The sequence below is a fragment of the Periplaneta americana genome, chromosome 5 (genome assembly GCF_040183065.1).
Source record: "Periplaneta americana isolate PAMFEO1 chromosome 5, P.americana_PAMFEO1_priV1, whole genome shotgun sequence".
NCBI classification, from domain to species: domain Eukaryota; kingdom Metazoa; phylum Arthropoda; class Insecta; order Blattodea; family Blattidae; genus Periplaneta; species Periplaneta americana.
This window is the reverse complement of record NC_091121.1, coordinates 42,238,043-42,252,483: the sequence shown is the minus strand read 5'-3', so window position 1 is coordinate 42,252,483 and position 14,441 is coordinate 42,238,043. Positions and strand designations below refer to the sequence as shown.

General features: G+C 35.9%; 1 long non-coding RNA gene across 1 annotated transcript in view; it reads left to right on the top strand.

Moving 5' to 3' along the window:
- LOC138699547 (uncharacterized) overlaps positions 1-13,828 on the top strand; it is a 238,952-nt gene extending 225,124 nt beyond the window's left edge. Inside the window, exon 3 of the long non-coding RNA XR_011332026.1 lies at positions 13,761-13,828. This is a non-coding gene — a long non-coding RNA (uncharacterized lncRNA). The remainder of the gene's footprint in view (positions 1-13,760) is intronic.
- The last annotated feature ends 613 nt before the right edge of the window (positions 13,829-14,441 follow it).

The window sequence follows — 14,441 nt, the reverse complement described above, 5'->3', positions numbered from 1 at the left end:
GTGAGCTAGGGTTCGATCCCCCGACATTGACTGACATGATACTTGCGATGGAGACAATTTGAAAATAGTTGCTATTTTTATTACTCTCAACATAACACATTTCAATCTTTTTTTTTATCCGGCCAGAGGCCATTTTCCGAAAGATTTCTGTTTTTTTTTTTCAGGTTTTCAGTTTTCCTGATTTCTGTTTACTAAATTAACACAAGCATAACACCCGTGCCCGAGGCGGGACTCGAACCCACAACCCTTCGGACCAAGCCGTAGAGTCATTGCGTGCCTCTTCGGCTTGCGCCACCCGGGTCGACAATCCGTCAACACTCATCATTTTACTCTGCATCTCCCTTGGCTTCATTTTGTTTTCATGTGTTCGATTCCTGGTGATATCGGTGGAGATAAGGTTGCCATATACCCCGATTAATCGGAAATGTCCCGTTTCTTGACTCCTTGTCCCTAGGAGCCTGGCCGCTTCTGAGTAGTTATACCTGGTAAGGTTTATCTTGTCTCAGTAGCAATAAAACCAAGTCCCTTCAAATGAGGGTGGAGATTATAGGAGGGTTGTCAATTTTCAGGATTCCTTTCAAAATCTTGTTATTGTACAGGCTGCCGGAACTCATTTTCTTGAAAGACAAGCTCAGTAAAGGAACTACACAGTATGAAGAGAGATATTTTGTTATTTTATTTTGCGCTACAGAATGTATCAACTAGTCCCTTCCGCCACTGTTGGGTGGACGGCATTGCTCCACTCCTCCCATCGCCATAACACAGGCGAAGTAAGACATATCACCTTTCTCTCTCTTTCCACAAGATACTGTACATCACACAGCCTTTAGTTGTGAAATAAACAAATTGGCGGGGGGGGGGGTAACGTGACTTATTGCCCACGCTGTATAATATGTTTAGTATGAAGTCTTCTACAACTAAAAATAGTTACACTAACTTCCCTAACACTCTGTAGGCTTACGCCATATCGATACTTTTTGTCAGTTATCCTTAAAGATTTCATTTCAGCTGTTGTGATTTCACATTCATTCCGTTTTCTTACATCTGAAATTCCGAACCGTAAATCTACGAGGCGCACAAGCATACTTTTATCCTACGACATCGATGTTACACATTCTGCGTGCTATTAAAGCGCTATAAATTGAAAGACGATTCTTCGATGCATGCACTTTCATACTAGACGGCTTAAGGAATCCTGAAGGAATACGTTTCTAAGGAGAAAGCTCTCTATCAAAGAGCGCCCGGATAGATCAATCGTTCAGACTAAGTTGATTTGTCGTCACTGGTTGTCCGCAGTCTCCTCCCTCCAAGCTCAGTCAGCTTCCCGTTATACACCCGCCAGGTCACCCCCTCGTGCGATATTTATGATGATCGCTGATAAATTCATTTGATGCGCAGACACAAGATGTACTTACTCTCCTCTCTCAGATCTCTTGAATATTTCATTCCAGCTTGACGGATCGCAATTTGTTTCATCATCGAATCTTGGTAACGTAAATCAAGGGGGGTGAAATATCTTCGACATTTCCAGAGTGCTTGTTCTTATACAACGATTCGCTAAAACACGAGTTATACAGTCTTTCTGAACGCTGTTTATTCATTGGTTCAGACAGATGTCGACGATGGTGAGCGTAAGAGTGAGTGTGAGTGTGTAGGCTAGGTGGATTAAAATATGTGATTGTACATATATCGGTGTATATTGTTGTTATTATTATTATTACTTACTTACTTACTTACCTACTTACTTAGTTACTTAAGGCTTTTAAGGAACCCAGAGGTTTATTGCCACCCTCACATAAGCCCGCCATCGGTCCATATCATGTGTAAGATTAATCCAGTGCTTACATCATATCCCACCTCCCTCAAATCCATTTTAATATTATCCTCCCATCTACATCTCGGCGCCGACCTTGTTGGCGAGTTGGTATAGCCCTGGCCTTCTATGCCCAAGGTTGCGGGTTCGAGCCCGGGCCAGGTCGATGGCATTTAAGTGTGCTTAAATGAGACAGGCTCATGTCAGTAGATTTACTGACATGTAAAAGAACTCGTGCGGGATAAAATTTCGGCACATTCGGCGACGCTGATATAACCTCTGTAGTTGCGAGCGTCGTTAAATAAAACATATTTTTTTCTACATCTCGGCCTCCACAAAGATCTCTTTCCCTCCGACCTCCCAACTATCACTCTATATGCATTTCTGAATTCGCCCATACCTGCTACATTATTATTATTATTATTATTATTATTATTATTATTATTATTATTATTATTATTATTATTATTATTATTCCTACCTTAATCTTGTTATGCCTGTTGTTGAAACCCAAGGTCAAATTGACTCAATTTATATCGACTTTAGCAAAGCGTTTGATGTTGTACCTCACAATATTCTGATAAGTAAATTAAAAAACTTTGGTCTCTCTTCTAACTACGTGAGCTGGTTTGAAAACTATTTAACTAATAGACAATGTTATGTTCGTCTTGGTGATTCTCTCTCGGACCCATTTAATTGTTTATGTGGAGTTCCCCAAGGATCTACATTGGGCCCTCTATTATTTTTATTATTTATTGATGACATATGTAAAAGAATAAGTTCAAACTACCTGTTATTTGCTGATGATCTCAAAATCTTTCGCTCAATAAATAGTTCTGCCGATTGCCAAACTCTTCAAAATGATATTAACTCCATTGAACTTTGGTCTGACATTAATGGAATGAAAATTAATGAAACAAAAACTTTTGTCATTTCGTACTCTCGAAAAACTACTTCCATAAAATTTAATTATTCTCTTAATAACACCTGTATTATTAGGAAAAATTCTATAAAAGATCTTGGTGTACTACTCGATTCTAAATTATACTTTCACGATCATGTTCAATATATTTATAATCATTCAATAAGAATGCTTGGTTTAATAAGGTCTATAACCTATTCTTTTTCTACTCCTGAGTCACTATTAATTCTATACTTTACTTTGGTTCGCTCTAAACTTGAATATGCATATGTAGCCTGGAATTCCATTACTTCAACCGATTCGGTTAAATTGGAAAATATTCAAAGAAAATTTATTTCCTTATGTGCTTTTCGATATATACCCAATTCCACTGACTTTAACTATGATATTACCTGTAAATATTTTAACTGTTGTAGCCTTTATGCTAGACGTCTAAATCTTGATTATCAATTTTTTTGCAAAGTTATCAAGGGTGATATTGATTGTGAGTCTATCATAAACAATATCAGCCTTCGTATTCCTACAAAAGGTTTAAGATTTCAAAAAAATTTTTATAACCGAAATTCAAAATCACTTTCTCCAGTCTGTAGATGCATAAAATATGCCAATTTGCATGGGCACAATTTAGATCCTTTTAAGGTTTAGTTTCGTTTTGATTATTAGTTTTTACTGTTTGTACTCAATTGTATTCATGTATGTTTTTGTTATTTAAGATATTATTTATTTTTGTTTTGCACCTTTGTATCTTCTGTTTGTGTATTGTGCTGAACTATAATTGGCCTCTGGCTGTTGTTCAGCACACAAATATTAATAATAAATAAATAAATAAATAATAATAATTATTATTATTATTATTATTATTATATTGGAAATTTGTCTTTCTAAGAAGTGGAGAAGTTCAAATATCTTGGAGCAACAGTAACAAATATAAATGATACTCGGGAGGAAATTAAACACAGAATAAATATGGGAAATGCCTGTTATTACTCGGTTGAGAAGCTTTTATCATCCAGTCTGCTGTAAAAAAATCTGAAAGTTAGAATTTATAAAACAGTTATATTACCGGTTGTTCTTTATGGTTGTAAAACTTGGACTCTCACTTTGAGAGAGGAACATAGGTTAAGGGTATTTTAGAATAAGGTTCTTAGGAAAATATTTGGGGCTAAGAGGGATGAAATTACAGGAGAATGGAGAAAGTTACACAACGCAGAGCTGCACGCATTGGATTCTTCACCTGACATAATTAGGAACATTAAATCCAGACGTTTGAGATGAGCAGGGCATGTAGCACGTATGGGCGAATCCAGAAATGCATATAGAGTGTTAGTAGAGAGGCCGGAGGGAAAAAACCTCTAGGGAGTCCGAGGCGTAGATGGGAAGATAATATTAAAATGGATTTGTGGGAGGTGGGATATGATGATAGAGAATGGGTTAATCTAGCTCAGGATAGGGACCGATGGCGGGCTTATGTGAGGGCGGCAATGAACCTCCGGGTTCCTTGAAAGCCAGTAAGTAAGTATTATCATTATTATTATTATTATTATTATTATTATTATTTATTTATTTATTTATTTATTTATTTATGTTTACTGTACTAGCAGAATTAAGGCCTAAGTCTTCTTTCCCACTCAACCAGTATAAAAATACGTAGTAAATATAAATTACATCAATACAGTACTTTGAATAACTAACTATGTATATTTAAAACTTTATTAAAATATAAAAACTCTTGCAACTTCCTGTTGTTGTTCGTAACGTAATATTACACTAGAACACAGTGTCCTTAATAAATGACAGTTAGTGATAATATTAACTAAATCCGGTAATTAATGTTAATCACAAATAAAATTTATCTCTGTGTTGTAATATTTCTACTCTGCAGTTGATTGAAGCTGTAAACTTGTATTTCGTTTGTTATTACTTCATAATAAACCGTCCGTGTTAATTCGAACTAAACAATTTGCGGGTTTTATACTTTAATTCGCGGTAAAATTAATTATACTGAAATTCTGAGGTGATTGAGCCCTGGTGGTATTGACATCCTGGACAATATGTCAATGTAACTTCATGCGCCGGAATTGATGCTGCACTCGTAAATATTTGCTCACATGTTAGATTTATGAAATTTAGTTTTTGCAAAAACTTGATACATGAATAAAGAAATGCGATGGTATAGGGTCGATAATGTAAGACCGTATAATATTGCCTACTCTACTCTTTACAGTTTTCTAATGATCAGATCCTATTAGTATAGGAATATGAAGACACTGAGAGTACTTGTAGGATGTATGTATGTATGTAGGGTAGAGTAGCATAAATCGCACCGCTTTCTAAATCGCACCACTGCTAGTTTAAAACAAATTACTGTAGTAGTGTGGCATCTAGTGGTATTGTTACAATCTACCATATGAACTTCCACCATGTCACTTGATTTCTGCTATTTCTTTGTGTCTGCAGCGTGGTGATAGTGTATTTAATATAATCGCTCAGGTGGATGTATATTTAGCTAACATTTTGTAACTTAATAGCGGATTTGTATGGAAAGGAATCCATAATCTTAAGATGTTATTCGTTTAAAGAGATATTAAAGAACATTTAACTTAGTAGGATTTTCGAACATGTGGTGATTATAGGCTAGAATGAAGGAAATAATAACTTATGGCGTAGTTTCTCAATTCGCACCACTTTGTAGGTGCCTAATTCGCACCGGTGCGATATGAGCAACTGTAGCAATTCTAACCGTACAAAAGAAGGCCCCAAAAATTTTAACTCAACTAGGAATGCATCAGGTGGGTGCAATATCAAGTGGTGAAAAGGATGTTAATACAAGAAGTGTATGTTGTACAAGCGCACCAGGTATTTTGTGCCATCCGTGATAATTTTTAAACGTCAAACAGTGCATTCTTCATTATCAGCTGGTGCTCCTCCAGGATCGTTATTTGTTTGCTCTGAGTCAGGTTACATCAACAGTGAACTAATTGTCGAATAGCCCAAACATTTTATTTGCCACCCAAATCTGCCATAGAAAAAAGTGCTGCTTCTGTATGACCACCTATACGACCCATTCCAAAAATTTAGACGTTAGATTATCTCGGGAAAATGGTATGCTCCTGTTTCAGCTTCCTCGTCATAATACTCATAAGCCCAGCCTTTAGATTTTTCTATCTTCAAATCATTTCAGACAGCTATATCATGAAGCAGTTCTTAGGTGGCTTCGAGATAATCGTGGAGAAAAGGTGACGCAGTTTACAGTCTGAACTGCCTGGTGAAGCGCATGGCAAATGTGTAACAATAAAAAACGCATTCAGAAAGTTTAAATGTTACGTAATTTACGCTCTATTTTTTCAATTTCATTTGAAGATGCGTTACTGTCTTTCATTAATTTCAATAAACTTGTAATTTGCATTTATTACATTATTCATTCAAATGCTCTTCAATATGTTCAATATTAAAAGCTTTCTTTCATGCTCTTCCCTGAAGATAAAGAGGTGCGATTTAAGAAACCGCAGGTGCTATTTAGGAAACTAGTTGCCTAAATGGCACCACTGACATGTGTTTCGAAAATGTCATTTTAATTTAAAAATATTAAATCAAATTCAAGGATTCTTTTTACATGAAAGGTAAATGTTCTGGGAATATATCTTTGTAAAGGAATGCAGAAAATAAAAACTATATTGTTCAATAAAAATTATAAATGCTAAAGTGGTGCGATATAGGCAACCTTACCCTATGTATGTATGTATGTATGTATGTATGTATGTATGTATGTATGTATGTTGTTAAAAATGTTATGTTTTATTTAACGAGCTCGCAACTGCCGAGGTTATATCAGCGTCGCCGTTGTGCCGGAATTTTGTTCCTCAGGAGTTCTTTTACAGCTCGATTCAGCGTTATTGGCCCTTGTCCTTGGTTGTTTGGCTAGTGAGCGAGCTGTGTGTTGCGTCATAACAAAGAAATTTAATCATAAGAGTTCATAGGAGGGAAGAAGATGAATGAAAATAATGTCTTGCTCGTAGCCGAGGGACACTCATGTCAAGAAAATATAAGTCATCATGACATTGTTTAGTCAACTGAAATAATAGTTAGTGACGGGACTATGAAAGAATATTGTGTTTTAAGACGGAGTGTATCGGGACATGATAAGATGGAAGCATTAAGGCCCATTCACAATGAAAATTAAACATAACGTAAGCGTTAACTTAAGAATGTAAACGTTTTGGTAAAATCACATCATTCATGATGGGGACATAAACATAACCGCAAAGATAGTCGGTAACCATGGAAACATAATAACAACGCCATTTCCTCATATTCTGTCGTATACTTCAGCGCTCCACGATTGTGTACTGTTTGCAAATCATGTAAGCATAAGCATGAAAGTTTGGAGTTCGCTAACTTTCATGTTAACGTCTAACGGCAATGTTAATGTCAGTGTTTATGTGAATCATTGTGAATGATCCCATTTGATAACCTGGCCGCAAACTTCTGTGTTTATGTTACGGTTATATTTAATTTTCATTGTGAATGGGCCTTTAGATATTATGACTGCGCGGCCTGACCTGTGTGACCTAGTCCGCCAGCAGTGATGAGTAACTCGCTCTTAGTCAATCTATTTACTTTTTGCAAGGGCCAAAATCTCTAAATCAACCTGTACATGACAGTAAATCTACTGACATAAGCTTGTCGCATTTAAGCAAACTTAAATGCCATCGACCTTGCCCGGGATCGAACTGGCAACCTCGGGCATAGAAGGCCAGCGCTATACCAACTACGCCAACCAGGCCGACTGTGTATGTATGTATGTATGCATGCATGTAGAAAACAAAAAAAATTAAAACAAAGTCGGTGAAGAATAATAAAATTTAGACGGAAAGAAAGAAGAAAATGAAAATGGAAAACATGCAATACTCCTACTCTGAATGAATTACATGCTCTAACCAGTGATATTCTATCACAGATGGCTTTATGGTTTGAATCTAATGGTTTTTTGCTTAATCAAGAAAAGACTATCAACATAACTTTTACCCTAAACCATGTAATAAAAAAGGACAAATAGACTCCAGTTTAATGTGGGAAAATCATATCGAATATATATATATATATGCAAAAATTTATCAAGAGTTATATATTTATTAAAGAAATTAGTGACTTGTGTTTCTCAAAATTATTTAAGATGTGCCTACTTTTCGTTCTTTCAGTCGATAATTAGGTATGCCTTAATTTTCTGGGGAAATGGTAGCAAAATTAGGAGCGTCTTGATTTTGCAAAAGAAAGCCATTAGAATTCTATGTCAGTCAAACTATCTTGAACATTGCCGACCTCTTTTCAAACAATCACAGATAATTAACTGTCATAAATTTATATATACGACCTAGTCCTTTACACTCGACAAAATATAGACAATTACTCATTAATTGCCAATATACATGATCATGAAATTAGAAATAGTGAACAAATTAATATTCCGTACTGTAGATTACATAAAACTAGTACAAATTTTTCTGTCATGGGGATGAAATTATATAATAAGCTTCCCAGTCAATATTATAAGTTACCAACCAATAGTTTCAAAGCTAGATTTTATAATTTGCTTTTAATTAATCCTTTCTACTCTGTAGATGAGTTTCTTAACATAAATTCACACGAAATTGTTTTTTAATAAATAACATTATTTAGATTAGTTACAATTACACTGAATAACAAAATAACACTTTCGGTGGATATCTTGGTATCCAACAAGCGTTCTAAGACAACTGGAACATGCTGATTCCGAATATGCAAACCATTTGTCTCTATTACCCACCGTTCTTGAGATATACGACATCAACCATTATGTTTAAGAACTCACTGACAGGAATTTCAGTAGAGCATTTATTGCTACACGGAGTAATAATGAACATGGCTTTAGCTAAGAAAATGATGGAAATGTGCCACATGGCACATAATTATAATAATAACATAGTTGAAGGTATAATACACGTGTAAAATACATATGTACATATATATATAATATACTTCATTTGTGCTGAGCATTTGTCATGTCGCGCTCAAGCGTCCAGCAGTAGTCAGCCAACATCGCTGCACTTCCATCGACCCTGATAGCGTGACTCCATCACCGAGATGTCTTAATGAAAACGTTCATCATGTTCGTCGCTGACTAAATCTAGGTTCTCGGGGAAGAAATCAAGATGTGAGTCGAGGAGATGCATTTTGAGGGACGTGTTGCTGTCTGTACGCACTGATGCACTTTTGCACAACATTCACATAGTCAGTCGATTTATTATTTGCAAGGAAATTGTCTAAGACTGACTTCAACGCCACCCTTACATCTCTTTGCGTATCATCCAGTAAGTCTTGGAAGTGGCTGTCAGGAATGATCTTCCTTATTTGTGGACCTATGAACAGATCTTATTTCATTTTCTCGTAACTCAACCTCGGAAACTTGTTACACAGGTACTCAAAAGCATCTGAGTCATTGCCTAGTGCCTTCATGAAAGTCTTCGTGAGCTCCAGCTTTATATGAAGCTGTGGCATGATAACTTTGTCATGCTCAACCAACAGCACACGAAGGACGATTTTATTTCCTGTCTGCATTATATCTCTGACTGGCCAATTTTTCTTTATATAGCGGTTCTTTCTATCTCTACTGTCCCACACGCAGATGAATTAGCTGTACTTGGTGTACCCTGTCTGCATTCCCATGAGAATTGTGATAACTTTTAAATCACCACAGATACGCCAATTGTACTTGTGATAGCGTATTTTTTTAAGAAGTAGAGATATGGTTTCTTACGTCCCTTTCAGGTGCGTAGAATATGCAACCGGTACTGAAGGATTTCTGTTTCCGGTGTAATAATAATACTGCCTTCAAACTTGTCCCATATGAGTCTATGAATAGTCGCCATGCTTCAATGCTGTGTTCCACCCCGAGACTTGACATAAAACCTTGAACGTCCGTGGAGTAGCAAATAGTGTCACTCTTTGCAAAAAACTTCACAAGTTCTTTGTGTCTGTGCCGAAACTGTGAATTCGTTGTGCAAGGAAATCAAATTGTTTAAGATGTACCGAGCAGTTCAGCTTGATCTTTCGTTAGTGCCAGGTCCCGTATGAGATCGCATGATCCCGTATGAGTGTAACATTATTCATCAAATAAATATCTTCTCCAGTTTGGTAGTAATCAGAGTCTGAGTCGTTGGCAGGAGATGAAAGAAGACATTCTTCTTACATTTCTTCTGTAACTGTGTATTCTCCAGATGCTGTTGGTATTGGACAAGTGACGGGATCATATGGAATTGGTTTAGAAACTGAAGAAACGTCAGGTTACTTTACAGATGCACGAGTTTTGGAGGTGAAGTGACGTTTGCCAAACAGAAATAACAGTCTGTGATGTGGTTGCTTCATTCACGCCATATCATAGGAACTCCAAATACCAGATGGTTGATCTTCTTTTCCTTACTTAACCAACCGCGCAAGTTTCATGCACAGGTCGAACAGATGAACTGTGGTGCCTACGACTTACTACTATCCACCTTCGAATCAAAGTATAGTTCATATGCTTTCTTCGCAAATGGCGTGAAAATCTTCCGATGGGATTTGTCTACTACATAGCCGCACACGTAGCAAAACACTTCTGGTGAATTTCTACAACCTCTGGATGCCGTAATATCCACCGTCCACTGTCATTGTCAATGAAAATAAGTAAAAAAGATACAAATGAAAGTATATTAATGCAACAGAACACAAACGACGAAATTTTCAGCATTGCATTAAGAATAACGAAAAAAACAAAGAAATTCGACTGCGTTCCATGTAAAAATCAAATTTCGTCGGTAATTTCAAAACCTGACGTGATAGAGCAAAACGGTTTTCAGATTTGAAATCAGCATGAAAAACTACATTAGAAACAGTAAACATCACTTCAGATATCTACCACTTGTTTATCAGTGTTATTATTCTGTTGCTGAGTTTTTCAACACAAATTTGTATGAAATTGTATTTTAATAAATAAGTTTAATTGCAATTTAGTTTTCTTCAATTTAAAAGTTTCAAATTATTTCATGTTTTCATTGTATTACTTAAATTTTACTGTTTCTATTATTAGTGTTTTTTAAATGTATTTATATATTTTTTCAATGTATTCTGACGAAGCCTAAAACTGTATGTCTATTGGCCAAATAAATTGAATTGAATTGAATACAGAAAAGTAATAACGTGAAAACTAAGAAAATCAAGGCGAAAAACGGAGAATCTGGTTAATAAATGCAGGCCAAATATTTATCGGCGTTTACTGCTGTATAATATTTTTCTCTTAGTAAAGTTACACAGCCTATCGTAATTCCCCCGTCCGCACCGCTAATCTGCTCCGACCCAATCGCCTACCCTGCAGATCTGCATTCAGATGAGAGCAAAAGAAAATCCGATGTATGAATACTGAGCATAGTGAATTGTAAAGGGAATTTGGGACGAAACTAAACAAGTTATAAAAACATATTCAACCGCGTAATGGAAACTGCTTGCTTTTAATATCCTCGTTACTTGAGGGATTCCATAATTAGAAATAAATCCCTTTCATTTGGCAAAAACTAGTCAGCTTTCCTTTCTGCGAAAGAGTAAATATTATAGCGCAGTCTACCTATAAATTGCAGTAAAACACACGAGACTTTAGGGAAATAATGATCAACATACTGAGTGAACCGTGAGTAATGTCATTAATTTTAGGGGGTTATTCTTTAAGATATTTCAAACAAAAAATGTAATACAATTTCGCTCGTTTTTTCTTCCTTTTCGAGATAAAAATTGTTTTATATCGTCATTGTTCCTGCAATAACGTCTATGTGACATATTTATCGATTTTCAGATTTTTGCTCTATTAAATAACTTAAATTGTAATATAGCAAATAATAAAATCTCCTATATGTAATTATATTTCTTTAAATAATTGATTAAATGGCGATCTTACTCGTGTTCATTACGTAAGCATGTGCGGCTTACAGCTGTTTCGGTGCTACTTCATACCATCCTCAGAGCCTACTAGATCTCGGCGCTATCTCAACTTCGCTGCCTGTTGTGTGGGTGCGTTTGTGTGATGAAGAGTTGTGTCAAATAGTGTGTGTGTTCTGAAATTGATCTGTGTGTTGAGAATTTGATTAGGATGTGTTTTAGTGTGTTTGTATATTTCATATTGTTCTAGTGTGTTGAGTTTTTGGTTTTTGGGTTGTATGTGTAGGATTTCCATGTCTGTATTTATGTTATTGTGTGTGTGGTTAGCATTAGTTATGTGTTCGGCATATGTAGATGTATTGTGTCCTCTGGTTATTGCTTTAATGTGTTCTTTGTATCGAGTTTGGAATGATCTGCCTGTCGGTCCAATGTAGGAACTGTCGCAATAATTGCATGTGAGTTTGTATACGCCTGTGTGGTTGTGTTTATTTGTTTGTGTTGTTTGTGTGTTGAGATGTCTTTGTAGTGTTTTTTTCTGTTCTGTATGTATGTTGTATTTCTGTTTTCTGAATGAGGATGCGATCTTGTGTGTGTTTTTGTTTTCGTATGTTAGTGTGATGTATTTCTTGTGTTTGTGTTGTGTTTTGTGTGTTTTTGTGTTTGTTGAGTTTTTGTTTTGTCTTCCTTATGATGTTGTCTATTTTGTTTGGATTGTAACCATTTTCTTGTGCTATGTATTTGATTGTGTTCACTTCTTCATTGTAGTGTTGTTGGCTCATGGGTATGTTGAGTAATCTGTGTACCGTTGTCCTGAATGCAGCATGTTTGTGTTGTGTGGGGTGATTAGATGTGTTGTGTATGTGTGTGGTGGTGGTGGTTGGTTTTCTGTATATTTTGAAGGTGTGTTTGTTGTCAACTTTTGTTATGGGGATGTCTAGGAAATTTATGGAGTTATTGTTTTCAAGTTCCAGTGTGTATTAGAGTTGCAGCTGTAAGCCGCACATGCTTACGTAATTAACGCGAGTAAGATCGCCATTTAATCAATTATTTATATTCAAGTGTTAAAAGTAGTGTACGAAAGATTCAACATGGATTATATTTCTTTCTTTCGAAAATGTAATAATTTACAATCTCCTATGTACCACTGCCATAGAATGAATAAATGTGTTTTTTCTTCCTACTGAACAATTTTATATTTTGCACATAGGAGTAATTGCAGGAACAACAACGATATGAAACATTCATAGCATGTTTTAGGAAAGCCATTGATTGAATTCCCAATATTTTCAGTCAATTTAAGAGAGCAGTGTATTGTGATAGAAAGAATTTTAGTTTTGTCCATTAAATGTGCAGAAATTTGATCCGAACAAATCTAACATTGGAAAATCCCTTTGCAGAATGAAAAGCTACATTTGTTAGGGTCAAATTTCTGCACATTTAAATGATGAAACCAAAATTATTTCAATCATGTATCATCATTATTGTTTGAAATAATTTGCATGATATGTATTATCAATTTTGTATATCTCAACTGATTGGATTGTTTATGCTTTTAAATTCAATTAATTTACTTTCTATGTATTATATTTTATAGCTCAACTGTTAATAATTGTTTAGGTTTGTAAATTTAATCAACTGATTGTTATGTACTGTAGCCTATATTTTTTGTAGATCCACCAACGTAGCTCAGTCGGCAGACTCGATAGTCTGCTGATCCGGAGCTGCGCTCAGGTTTGGGTTAGATCCCCGTTTGGTCTGATTACCTGGTTGGGTTTATTAGAGGTTTTCCTCAACTATAAGGCAAATGCCAGGTAATCTATGGCGAATCCTCGGCCTCACCTCACTTCATCTCGCCAAAAAATTGTAATCTTGTAAAATTTTGACCTGTTCCACATATTAAAGCTTCAATGCTAATGTAAAATCTATGGAATGCAATACATGAAATGAAAATGATTATTAGCAAAGGTGGAGCCTTAACCTTCCGCCACCCTGTGAACCTGCACGGCCTGTAATAGTGATAACTTTACCTTTACCTGTATTTCCGTATTGGTAGCTAATGTTTTGTACTTACCTTTCCTTTTACAGTATATCCCAGCGGACGGCTTTCCAGAGAGGATACGATCTGATCATTTTGCATGGTTCCCTTGTGAGGGGTAAGTTCCACCACATACTTTTTGTAGCAGGTATACACTATCTCTTGTTTTCCAGGCAGATGACCACACCGTTAGCGATAAGCCAAGCCCGTGTAGCGGCGAATATTAAACTATAAAGCTCTATATTTCTGCATTCATTAATTACACCATGTTCATTAAAACTGAAGCTAAGGGTTTAAACACTGATCCGACCTTTTAATCGTTGTTGGTTTTCTTGATGTATAAAGAAACTTCTGTAACTTGACTTTAAAATTACAGCAAAGTTTTTAAAACCTGTAGTGCAGTATCTGTGTTTAGATAAGCTTGAAAGGAGAGAATTTCCGCAAGGCTCTATGTAGTACAGATGAACGCAGCAAAGAGAGGAAAGAAATTAGTAATCGGATTACAGCTTCTTTTTTGTGTGAGCAACTTAACTTCACGACTTAAGCCAACTATTACGATATTAGAACAGTCTTTTAGTTGGATTAAAAATATCCTTCACTAAATCCAAACTGAACTCTATAGCCAGCCGAACATGTGCCATCTATTCGTCAGCTGTTTTACTGTTGTTCGGAATAGGGGCGCTGCGTGATCATTGCCACGAGTCTCTTAGGCCCGGTTTCTTCAACCTTTG